Below are 11,860 nucleotides of genomic sequence, written 5' to 3'. Positions count from 1 at the left end.
ATTTATAATAAAAATAGTCGCTAAGTTTCGATTTTTTTTACCCTTCCTATTCTTGGTATAAAATATTGTTTTGAGAATATCATGAAGGAGCGCGAAAAAATTAGGATAGGAAAAATTAGGGTGTAATTTGAGAACTTCTATTCCACGCTCCAAAAACATCTGACTAAATTATTCTGTAAGAACAGATGTTATTATGCACGCGAAGGGGGATTATCTTAAATTAATTCTGCTACACGAAATGCTTTGTATCATCTATCGGTCTTATTATATTAATGAACAGGCATTGATTTGGATCCCCCGGGGTCGGTGAGGCGATGTTTATTATGCGAACTCGATTTAATTATAAATAAATACTCTCTGGACATCCATCCACCGGGTGATAATGGGTCGAAAACCACCTCAAGGAATAAATTGTTGAAAAATTTGTACTATTGCATAGTATAATTTCGTGAGAATAACGCAATCTAAAAATCATGTAACCATCGCAAGACGATTTTGAACTAACAATTGTGTCGAAACGAAAATTATCACGCGCTGGTACTTGATTTTTTACCTGCTTGAAGTCTACTGCTTGAAGCGAACGACGTCTCTCAACACTGTTCTTGTGTCTTTTACATGACATTCTCTAGACTTGGTGAAAAATTTTTTATGAGAAAAGTTTTTCGCATATTGTAGATTATTAATTTTTAACGCGGGTTTCGGTATTTACACAATTTTTGCGCGGGTTTCGATCAAATATAGTGTTGTGAAAATGTCGCCAGTGAATGTTTTGAGGTGCTTTGTAGTAAAAAAGCCCATTTTAGCGTTATCTCAAAACCAGGAGTATAGCTTCCGCACCCGACGTAAACAAACTGTCAAAATAATTAACTAAACGGGGATAACCGCCTTTACAGAAAGTGAAAACAATTTAACTCGCTGGCAAGGTCCTAGCATCGGTTTCCTAAGATGCACGTGCGAATAATTTTTACTATCCTAAAAAATCACTAAAATTAAAATCGATAAAAAATGGCTGCATTGGGTGAAAAAGAACGTGTTGATTAGGGTGCCAACCCTAATTGAACGTCGGCCTAGAAGCAAAAAAAAAGCAAAGCCTTGGTGCTACATTCCGATTCGGCACTTGACCTTCTGTTTGTTTTATACACAGACTTCGCAGCCGACTGTTTAGTGTACAGGACAATTGCTAGCGCTACGATCCTACTGACACTAACAGTCTCTCCCGAGCCGAGACTCGAACCTACGACGACTGGCTTGTTAGGCCAGCATCGTATTCCGAGACCATCTGGGAGACGTCGGCTTACAAAAATCCAAAAATCAACCCAACGGTGCATGAAATTTCGATTTTCGGAATTTTTTTTCGGTCCCAGATGGCTTAAAAAAGCATGAAACGTCGAGATCTGGTATCATATGAAAAAAAAACTCACGATTTCAGTGGTTTTTCGAATTTCTCAAGATCAATTTTCAATCGCTTTTGCGTCACCCCGTTTTAAGTCCGATCGAGTTAAAATTTTGCACAAGGTGTTTTTTCTGGGAGGTGAACAATTTGTGTAGGTTTATTTTAATTTTTTGGTTTACTTTTTTCCCATATGAGTGATTGACACCCTAGTGTTGATTCACCATGAAAATTCACCAATTCACGCATGAGCTGTGGCATACCGGTGATAAAAGATCTGACAACAATGAATAAAAAGCTCGAAATGATTTTCCAAAAATAAATATCGTTCCGCATAATATCTAGGTGCTCAGACAAATAGCAACTCAAAATCACTACCCGTTAAATTTTTTATGTTCATTTGAATAATTGTGCAATCGCTCGTTACGTCTCCACTAGCAACCTGATCGGAAAACGTATTTAAACATACTGCATGGCTGCGACAATTGACAAAACGCCACCTAATTGAATGCTTATTATACAGTGCCTCCACAGTTATGGGTCAGCTACAATTATAGGTCACTTTTACGCAAATACGTTTATCCTCACGCAACTGAACAATTTTCATTAGCAGTGGTATTTTTTTAACTCACTTGTAACCTCATTTATACGAGTAAAATGATTCAAAGTTGAAAATGTCACTAAAAACTTTAGTTCTACTCGGTGCAATAAGTGAAGTGACCCATAATTGTAGTAATGTTACATTTTGTGGTGCACAATTGTGGGTCAGTCCATATTTTGGCTATTTTTATTACTTTTACATGATAATGCATCAAGACTGAATAAAATAACTTATTATCAAGCTTTTACAACAATAAAATAACTTGCGTTATGTATTTTGACGATTTTATAGACAAAATGATTTTCAATGCCAAAAGTGACCCATAATTGTGTCTTTTGCTATGTGAGTGATGTTTTTCTTTTCAACCGATTACACGCATCAACTGCAGTGAATCTAATTGTTGATCGAAAGTACACATCAGAACACAGAAATAGATAGTAAAACATTCGTAGTTGCTCATTTTTACGATTGGATATACCATTTTTGAACATTCAGACAACACCTTGACTGATTCAAAATTGTAGAGGGACTGTACTTTGGACGCCCGATGAACTGAATTATTATGACGAAACAATAACGGCTTAATCGGTTTATTTATAGACACATTAAGACCCAGCTCATAAGCCATATCATTGTTTGACGGGTGGAAGAGATTTTACGGATCATAACTGGCACAGTCAGTGCTGACCGCTTGTGTGTATGTGTCGATATCCTACGCACCTGTGCAAAAGTGACCTCTGCTTCCCGTCACCGACCGCCGTCCAGCATGTTGATCGGTGCAAAAGGATTTACATATTCATTAGCTAGGATTGTGGTTTGCCTTCTGAGTACCGATTTGGCCAACGCCGGTCGCTGGCGGGTAGAGTCGGAAGCGCGCGGGGGAAGGAAACAACTCCTATAATCAACCAAGCACCTGGTAGCCTGGGTCCGAGTGAGCCGTATTGATTGTGCTCTGCAGGTCGCACCGCTCCTGTCAGCAGTGGAACGAGAGGAAGGATTAACAGCTTGAGCCTGTTACAAAACCGAATAAGCCAAACATACAATCGAATCAGCCCGTTACAGCTTTACAGCCGGCTATTTATCCGTTGAGTTTTGACACTACACTGATGTTGCGTACAAGTTGGTCCTTGTTTAAACTACATGGTGATTATATCGCATAATTATTGACGGCCGGTAATTACTATACAGTAAATTCAAACGGATGCTCGGTCATTAAATTAATTTTAAATCAGCACTGGATTGGCTCTGAATTAGTTAAATTATAAATTACATTAGCAGTTATTGTATTTGATGATTATTATAGTTTTTTTCTCTTTAGACAGACTGATTTGAAGGCAAATACGTTTTTCTCATTCCTAAACCATATTTTTGCAAAGTACTTACTGCTTTTTACTTGGCAACAGACCATCACCGGCCCAGCGCCGAAAGAATTATAGATGTTTAGTATTGTCGGTCTTGGGCAGCTGTGTTGCAGCACTTTACGTTTAAAAACTCGGAGCACTCAGCTTCCTTCAGTGTCTTCGATTCATGCCTGCAAAAGACCATCGATGCCTTCGGAACAATCAAGTCTATGATTGATCTTGATAATTTTATATTGTTAAACGTTATTGAAAGCTTTCTACTAGGCTTGTCTTTTCTCTTCAGAGAAACACTACCGTGTAGGAGATTATCTTTCATTACGAAAATAACTGCTCCAACACCGGTGAGAAAGGTAGGCACTTGCTTGAAGAGAGCAGCGAATCGAGTGTATCTGAAGAGCATGCGAAAAAACACCGCTGTGAAATCTGAAATATTTCTCCAGAGAGATAATGCACTGGTGTAAGCTTTTTCACAGGAAAGGACTCTCTTACTTACTTTCCTGGTGAAAGATCCCTCAGGATCACCTCAGGATCTCAGGATCCTCATTTCACCTGCGCCACAAAGGACGCCAACGTCCTCGGTCCATAGCAGCTTGTCTCCCGTTTCTTGAGAGTCCCACACTTCCAAGGTCTTGCTCCACTTGGTCTAACCACCTAGCTCGTTGTGCACCTCTACGTCTTGTACCGGCCGGATTCGTGACGAACACCATTTTTGCGTGATTGTTGTCCGGCATTCTTACAACATGTCCCGCCCATTATACCCTTGGAACTTTCGCGATTTTTGACGTTGGACTAACGTCTATATCGAAGTTAGGCACCTGAATTTGAAAATCTAGTAATTCAACCGGGGAAAACCAGGGAAAAGTGGTCAGGTTTTGAGCGCTTATACATCAGTCATTTCTTTTCAGAATTTCGAGGTTTTGGCATCAACCGATCAGAAATTCTTTTACGGTTGAATTTATGTAACAAAAATAACCTATTGTTCGAGATACACTATTGAAAAATTGATAAATCACATCGATTGTCTAAATCACACCGAGCAACCAATCACCACCTCTCTTCACAAGCACAGTCGACACTAACGGATACAACCGATCTGACTTTGTAAACAGTCTCACAGCTTTCAACCGATAACGAGCTCGCTTTCGGTAGCTGCAACAGGTGTTTCAACACCGTTTTAAAATGCTTCTTTTATCATTACCACTGAACAGATTCTAAACACCAATGGCTTGATTGATAGGGGAAATATTGCGCAAGATTGACATATAATAATTTAAATATGTTTTCGATACTAAACTAGTTAAAAGTTGTGTTAAAAGTCGTGCACATTCAACCAATCACAAGCTCGCTTCTTGTTTGCTCGCGGATGGATTTTTGCTTTGGGCTATATAATAGCCTGTGTCGTCTCATAGCAGTCATCAGTTAACAAGTGAAAGGCCACTAGGCCGGTCTTGTATAATCAGCAGCGGTGGCTGATTCCAGCGGCCAAACTGAGCTGCAGCAGAACCAGAGCGGTGGTATCAGGCAGCAGCGGCGGAGGTAGTGGGAAGCTGCATTTCTTCATTCAGTTCGGTTCTCCTTCGATCTGAGTTGGGTGAAAACAGCCAGAAACTGCACGAGCCAGCACCGCCACTAGGAAAGCTACCGCCATTTAGTGTGTGTGCAGTGTGCACATATAGCGTATGTGCATCTGTATTGCTATGACATTTGCGATGATAGGGATGGCGCTGTTGCGTGTGTATGGCTAGCTATAGCGTGTGTAAGACACTAGCATGTGTAGCATATTATGGCTATTGCGTGTATATCTTCAGCGTGTGTACGGATAGTTATAGCTTGTGTGTGGATAGCTGCTGCGTGTGTAATGATTAGTTATAGCGTATGTATGGATAGTAATAGCACATGGTTGGATAGCTTATGCGTGTGTATAGATAGTTGTATCGGATGTATGGAAAGGAATAGCGTGTGTATGGATAGCTATAGCTACAGCGTGTGTATGAATAGTTTTAACGCGTGTTTAGATAGTTATAGCATGTGTGTGAATAACTATAGCGGGTGTTTATCGAAGATTATTATTGTCATTGAAAATATTAAAACGTCTTAACGAACACAGTTGTGAATTTGATTTTACAGCAGTGATTTTAACTTCTTCAGCCAGTCTTTATTCATCGAGGAAAAATTACTACCTATGAATGATCAACACTTATTTACTAGAAATTTGATTTAGATCAAAACGGGTTCTTTTGAGTATCATAAGTTATTGGTAAAAAGAGTTGCAAGTTTTCTCAATGAGCATTCATTAAATTTCGTTTTTGTTTCTCGGTGCGCGGTTTTGAATTTGTTTCTCGCACACAGAGAAAGAAACAAACTTGTCGCTATCGTGAAAAATAACAAAACAATTAGAAATGCTCTAAATCACAACTGAAAAAGTTAAGATATTTTCCTGTCACTCGCCCAAACCTTGATAACAACTACCGAAAAACGTGTGATTGAGCTCTTGCTATATTGAGTTATTGAACCAAACGTTTTTTTTCCAAATACATGAAGTTATATGCTGGGCTGGAACTAACCTAGCATGAGTTTTATCGATTAAATGTCAAACAATTTTCAAATTTAAAATTTTCGGTTGAATCGTTCTGGGCTCCAATTTCAGATAGTTTCGTAAAGTTTGCTTTTTGCTTAGATAGGAAAATTTTACTAATTCGCTCAATTAAATGATTGTCTTGGTAGTGCAGCAAACAAAGGGTTGATTCGAATATGTATGAAATGACAGCGATTAAATAAAAGATATCCATTCTTTTGGTATATATTATTATTTATAACGTTTTAACGTCTCAGCATCCAGAAATGCACTGTTAGATAAAATTGTAGCAAATACTAGAGTTGCAATTCTCTCTATTATTTGTTTTAATGGAATATAAGAATACCGTAGTCCAACGTCATGCGGTCGTGTCTTGAATACCACCCTCCTACTTTTTGGATACTGGGTTCGCCGTAAAGTTGCACCAGCTCGTGGTTCATCCTTCGCCTCCATACGCCATCCTCACATACTCCGCCGAAAATAGTCCAAAGCACACGTCGTTCGAAAACGGCCAGTGATTGCAAGTCCTCATCGAGCATTGTCCATGTCTCGTGCTCGTGGGGGACTACTGGTCTTACAAGCGTCTTGTACATGGTGCACTTGGTACGGGGGCAAAGTTTACCTCCGAAGATCCGAGATATACAAATTCGTCAACCACCTCGAACTCGTCTCCGTCAATTATTACGCTACTGCCTATGCGAGCCCTATCGCGCTCGGTTCCTCCTGCTAGCAGATACTTGGTCTTTGCCGTAGTCACTTTCAATCCAACCTTTTCTGCTTCACGTTTCAGTTTGATGCACTGTTCAGCAACCGTCTTGAACGTCCTTCCGACAAGGTCCACGTCGTCAGCGAAGCAGATGAACTGGCTGGATTTATTGAAGATCGTGCCCCGCATGTTGAAGGCCGCACGTTTCATAACACCTTCAAGCGCAATGTTGAACAGGAGGCAGGAAAGACCGTCGCCTTGTCGAAGTCCCTTGCGTGTTTCAAACGAGCTTGATAACTCACCCGAAATCTTCACACAGCACTGTACATCGTGGCCTTGATCAGTCTTGTTAGTTTCGCCGGGAAACAATTTTCGTCCATAATTTTCCATAGCTCTTCACGGTCGATAGTATCGTAGGCGGCCTTGAAATCAATGAATAGGTGGTGCGTAGGTATTTGCGACACTTTCGGAGGATCTGCCGCAGCTTGAAGCTTTGGTCCGTTGTCGATCGCCCACCCACAAAACGGGCGGCTAGAGACGGCAAAAGACGATCTGGGAGAGCACTTTGTAGGCTACGTTTAGAATCGTGATCGCTCGATAGTTCTCACATTCCAACTTGTCATGCTTCTTGTATATTGGCCATATCACACCCTCCTTCCACTCCTCTGGTAGCTGTTCTGTATTCCAGATCCTGACTATCAGCTGGTGCAGACAGGAAGCCAACCTATCCGAGCCCAGCTTGATAAGCTCCGCTGCGATGCCATCTCTTCCAGCTGATTTGTTGTTCTCGAGCTGCTTGATGGCATCCTTAACTTCACCTATCGTAGGAGTTGGAATGTCTCTCTCATCCACTGTGCTTACGAAGTCGTTCCTCTTGCCGTCTTGGTCCTCTGCCTCTGCGCCATTCAGGTGTTTATTGTAGTGCTGCTTCCACCTATCGATCACCTCACGTTCATCCGTCAAGATTCCTCCATCCTTATCCCGACACATTTCGGCTCGCTGCATAAAGCCTCAGTTCAGTTCAGTTTCTTGTAAAACTTACGTGTTTCTTAAGAACGATACAGCTGGTATCGGAACAGACACTCCTCGTCGAACCAGCCGTTACGTCGATTCCTCTCGACGAACCTTATGGCACCTTCCGCTGCGTTGTTAATGGCTGCTTTTACATTACTCCAGCAGTCCTCTAGAGGGGCTTCGATGAGTTTACCCTCTTCCGGCAGTGCTGCCTCAAGGCTTTGCACGTATGCAGTAAGTCGTTGAGTCGTTCCAGGTCATACCGTGGCGGGCGACGGTAGCGGATGTTGTTGACAATCTTTGTCAAGTCTTGAAAGTCTTTGGCGCATTTTAACCATCAGAAGATAGTGGTCAGAATCGACGTTTGCGCCACGATAGGTTCGGACGTCGATAATATCCGAGAAGTGCCTTCCATCAATGAAAACGTGATCGATTTGTGATTCGGTCAGTTGTGGTGATCTCTAGGTGTACCGATATTGGAGGGTATGCTGGAAGTTGGTACTACGTATGGCCATGTTCTTGGAGGCGGTGAAGTCAATTAGTCGAAGGCCGTTTGCGTTCGTTAGCCGGTGAGCGTTGAGCTTCCCAATACTTACTTACTTTACTTTTTTGATTAACGGACCGTTCACCGGTCTAGGGCAGAACGAATTAGAGATGTCCAGCTTCTTCTGTCTTGGGCAGCCGTTCTCCAGTCTCCCCGTACACCAGCAGATCGTGCATCTTCTTCCACCGCGCACATCCACCGCGCTGTATTACCTTCACTATATCAGGATGTTTGTATACCTGGTACAACTCGTGATTCATGCGTCTGCGCCACACTCCATTTTCCAGTTTACCGCCAAGTATCGATCGCAGAACTTTACGCTCAAAAACTCCAGCACTCGTCGATCAGCTTCCTTCAGCGTCCACGCTTCATGTCCGTGAAGGGCCACCGGGAGTATCAGCGTCCTATACAGCGCTTGTTTTGTGCAAGTTTGCAAACTACGGGACCTTAGCTGGTTACGCAGTCCGTAGAAAGCCCTCTTCGCAGCTACAACTCGTCGTTTCACTTCACGGCTCATATCGTTGTCACATGTCACAAGCGTACCAAGATAAACGAATTCGTCAACCACTTCAAATCGTTCCCCATCTATCTCCACCTCAGCACCAACACCACGGGGACTCCCACGCTCTCTGCCAGCTACCATGTACTTCGTTTTGGCAGAGTTAATGACAAGTTCCAATCTCGCTGCTTCTCTCTTAAAAGGTACGAAGGCCTCCTCCACGGCCTTACGGTTGATACCGATGATATCGATATCGTCCGCAAAACCAAGAACCATGTGAGATTTCGTGATGATCGTACCGTTTCTTTCGGCGTTTGCTCTTCGTACTGCACCCTCAAGAGCGATGTTAAACAGTAGGTTGGAGAGCGCATCCCCCTGCTTCAGTCCATCCAACGTTACGAACGCGGCTGATGTTTCGCCAGCTATCCGCACGCACGATTTTGATCCCTCCAGTGTCATACGACTCAGCTTAATTAGTTTCGTAGGGAAACCGTGTTCCAGCATGATCTGCCACAGCTCGTTTCTTTTCACTGAGTCGTATGCCGCCCTGAAGTCCACAAACAGATGGTGAGTCGGTAAGTTGTACTCCCGGAACTTATCGAGGATCTGTCGCAGGGTGAAGATTTGATCCGTCATGGAACGCCCTTGTCGAAAACCAGCCTGGTATTCGCCAACAAAGGATTCCGTTAACGGTCTCAATCTGATGAACAGGATACGGGAGAGCACTTTATATGCGGAGTTGAGCAACGTTATCCCTCGATAGTTGCCACAATCCAATCGATGGCCCTTCTTATAGATAGGGCATATGAGGCCTTCCAACCAGTCGTTCGGCATTTGTTCGTCCGCCCAGATTCTTAGTATTATCTGGTGGATCGCAAAGTACAGCCGGGATACCGTCCTTCCCAACGGCCTTGCCGTTTTTCAGCTCACTTATCGCCTTTTTCACCTCCTCCTGTGTTGGTGGCTCCACAGCTTGTTCGTCACTTATAATAGTCATCCTGTTCCTGCTCTGCTCATCCGGCTCCTCACCGTTCAATAGCGCCTGAAAATGCTCCTTCCACCTGGCTGCGACCGTCGGTTTATCAGTAAGCAGGTTGCCGTCTTTGTCATTACACATGACCGGCTCAGGGAAATTCCTGCTTCTGACTCTGTTGACAGTTCTATAGAATCTCCGCACGTCGTTTTGAGCATAGCTGTCCTCTGCGCTGGTGAGTACCTGCTCCTCGTACCCGCGCTTCTTCCGACGGTGGGTTCTATTTTCGGCAGCTCTTGCCACCTTGTACCTCTCTCTGTTTTGACGCGTAGCCGCAGTGAGCATGCGGCTCCTGGCACGGTTCTTCTCATCTGTCGCTCTCTGGCACTCGGCATCGAACCAGCCATTAGGCTGTCTTCCACGCGTCGTACCTACCACCTCTCTCGCAGTTGTTTCGATGGCGCCGTGGATACTGCTCCACAGCCCATTTATGTCTTCCAGTCCTTCCTCCTGCTGTTCTGCGATCCGTTGATCCAGCTCTCTGGCGTGATGACACCTCGTTTAGCATACAGACGCGAGGCATACGGACGCGAGGCATAGTACGCTAAGCATAATGGACGGCAGGCATACGGACACGAGGCATATGGACGCGAGGCCGAATGGACGCGAGGCCGAATGGACGCGAGGCCGAATGGACGCGAGGCCGAATGGACGCGAGGCCGAATGGACGCGAGGCCGAATGGACGCGAGGCCGAATGGACGCGAGGCCGAATGGACGCGAGGCCGAATGGACGCGAGGCCGAATGGACGCGAGGCCGAATGGACGCGAGGCCGAATGGACGTGAGGCCGAATGTAACATCCGAAAAGTGCCGACCGTCAATCAGTACCAGTGCGTAGTCGATCTGGGAGCAGGCTTCTCCATTTGGATGCCTCCAGGTGTGCTTCCGAATATTCAAACGTGGAAAATAGGAGCTACATATGGCCATTCCTCTGGCCGCGGCAAAGTTTATCAGCCTCAGGCCATTTTCATTGGTTGACTAGTGGAGGCTATGCCTTCCAATGACCGGACGGAAGAATTCCTTCCTCCCAACCTGTGCGTTTGCGTCGTGTTTTGGGCACTCGTCATAGATTCGCTCAAGCTTGTCATGGAACTAATCTTTGACTTCATCGGAATTGTCGTTTGTCGGTGCGTAGGTGTTGTTTAAACTGTAGTTGAAGAATTTGCCCTTAATCCCCAACACGCATATCTACGGGTCTCCACCGGATGACTCTTGTTTTTTGATTTCCCAGCACTACGCCCCGTTCCGCTGCTTTGCCGCCACTGTAGTAGATGTGGTACTTGAAACAAGTGCGTGCAATAGGGTCTACTGCACGGAATTCCCTTTCTCCGGAATTTGGCCACCGAACCTCCTGAATCGCTGCGATTTCGACTCCCTGCCGCTGTAGTTCTCGAGCAAGCAAGCCAGCCCGCGCCGGTTCATTGAGAGATCGGACGTTCCAAGTACCCAATTTCCAATCGTTTACCCTAATCTTTTTCCGTGTTCGTAGCCTTTGCCGGTTGATCCGTTCTAGGTCTTTGCCGATTGACCCGTTCCGTATTTCTAAATTCGTTGTTCGTGGTTGATGAAAAGTTCCGGTATGCTACCTTACCAGGGTCGCGATACCTACATCCTGCTGATGGGGTTGCCATCTTAGGTGTAGCTGGCGGGATACAGCATTCCATAATTCAGCCGCTCGCTCCGGGTCAGACGCTGTTGTACGCCACCCCTATGGGGCTACAGCCGCGTACGCCCCCCTTCCCAGTCAGCATACGACCATAGTTTCCTCCGGGGTTGGTTACCCGATCTCCGCTAAGGTTACTCGTATTCCGGTTGGTACCACGTGGGGGTTGGGATAGGAGGAGCTTCCCAATAATCGGTCTAAATTCCTCCTTCTGACCTACTTGAGCGTTAAGATCTCCGTTAACGATTTTGACGTCATGTTTTGGACAGCTATCGTATGCACGCTCTGCACTTAACAGGCGTCCTTATCGTCATCGTTACTTCCTAGGTGAGGGCTGTGCACGTTAATTATGCTCACGTTGAAGAAACGACCTCTAATCCTCAACTTGCACATTCTGTTGTCGATTGGCCACCACCCAATCACGCGCTTCTGCATTTCACCCATCACAATAAAAACTGTGTCCAGTTCGTGTGT

The 11,860-nt window shown here is 44.6% G+C and overlaps 1 protein-coding gene across 7 annotated transcripts in view; it reads left to right on the top strand.

Annotated features, from left to right (window-relative positions):
• Nucleotides 1-11,860, top strand: part of LOC129724968 (GTP cyclohydrolase 1) — a 51,670-nt gene that overhangs the window by 27,832 nt on the left and 11,978 nt on the right. The window lies entirely within an intron of this gene.

The sequence above is a fragment of the Wyeomyia smithii genome, chromosome 2 (genome assembly GCF_029784165.1).
Source record: "Wyeomyia smithii strain HCP4-BCI-WySm-NY-G18 chromosome 2, ASM2978416v1, whole genome shotgun sequence".
Taxonomy (NCBI): domain Eukaryota; kingdom Metazoa; phylum Arthropoda; class Insecta; order Diptera; family Culicidae; genus Wyeomyia; species Wyeomyia smithii.
This window is presented reverse-complemented; position numbering and strand designations above follow the sequence as displayed.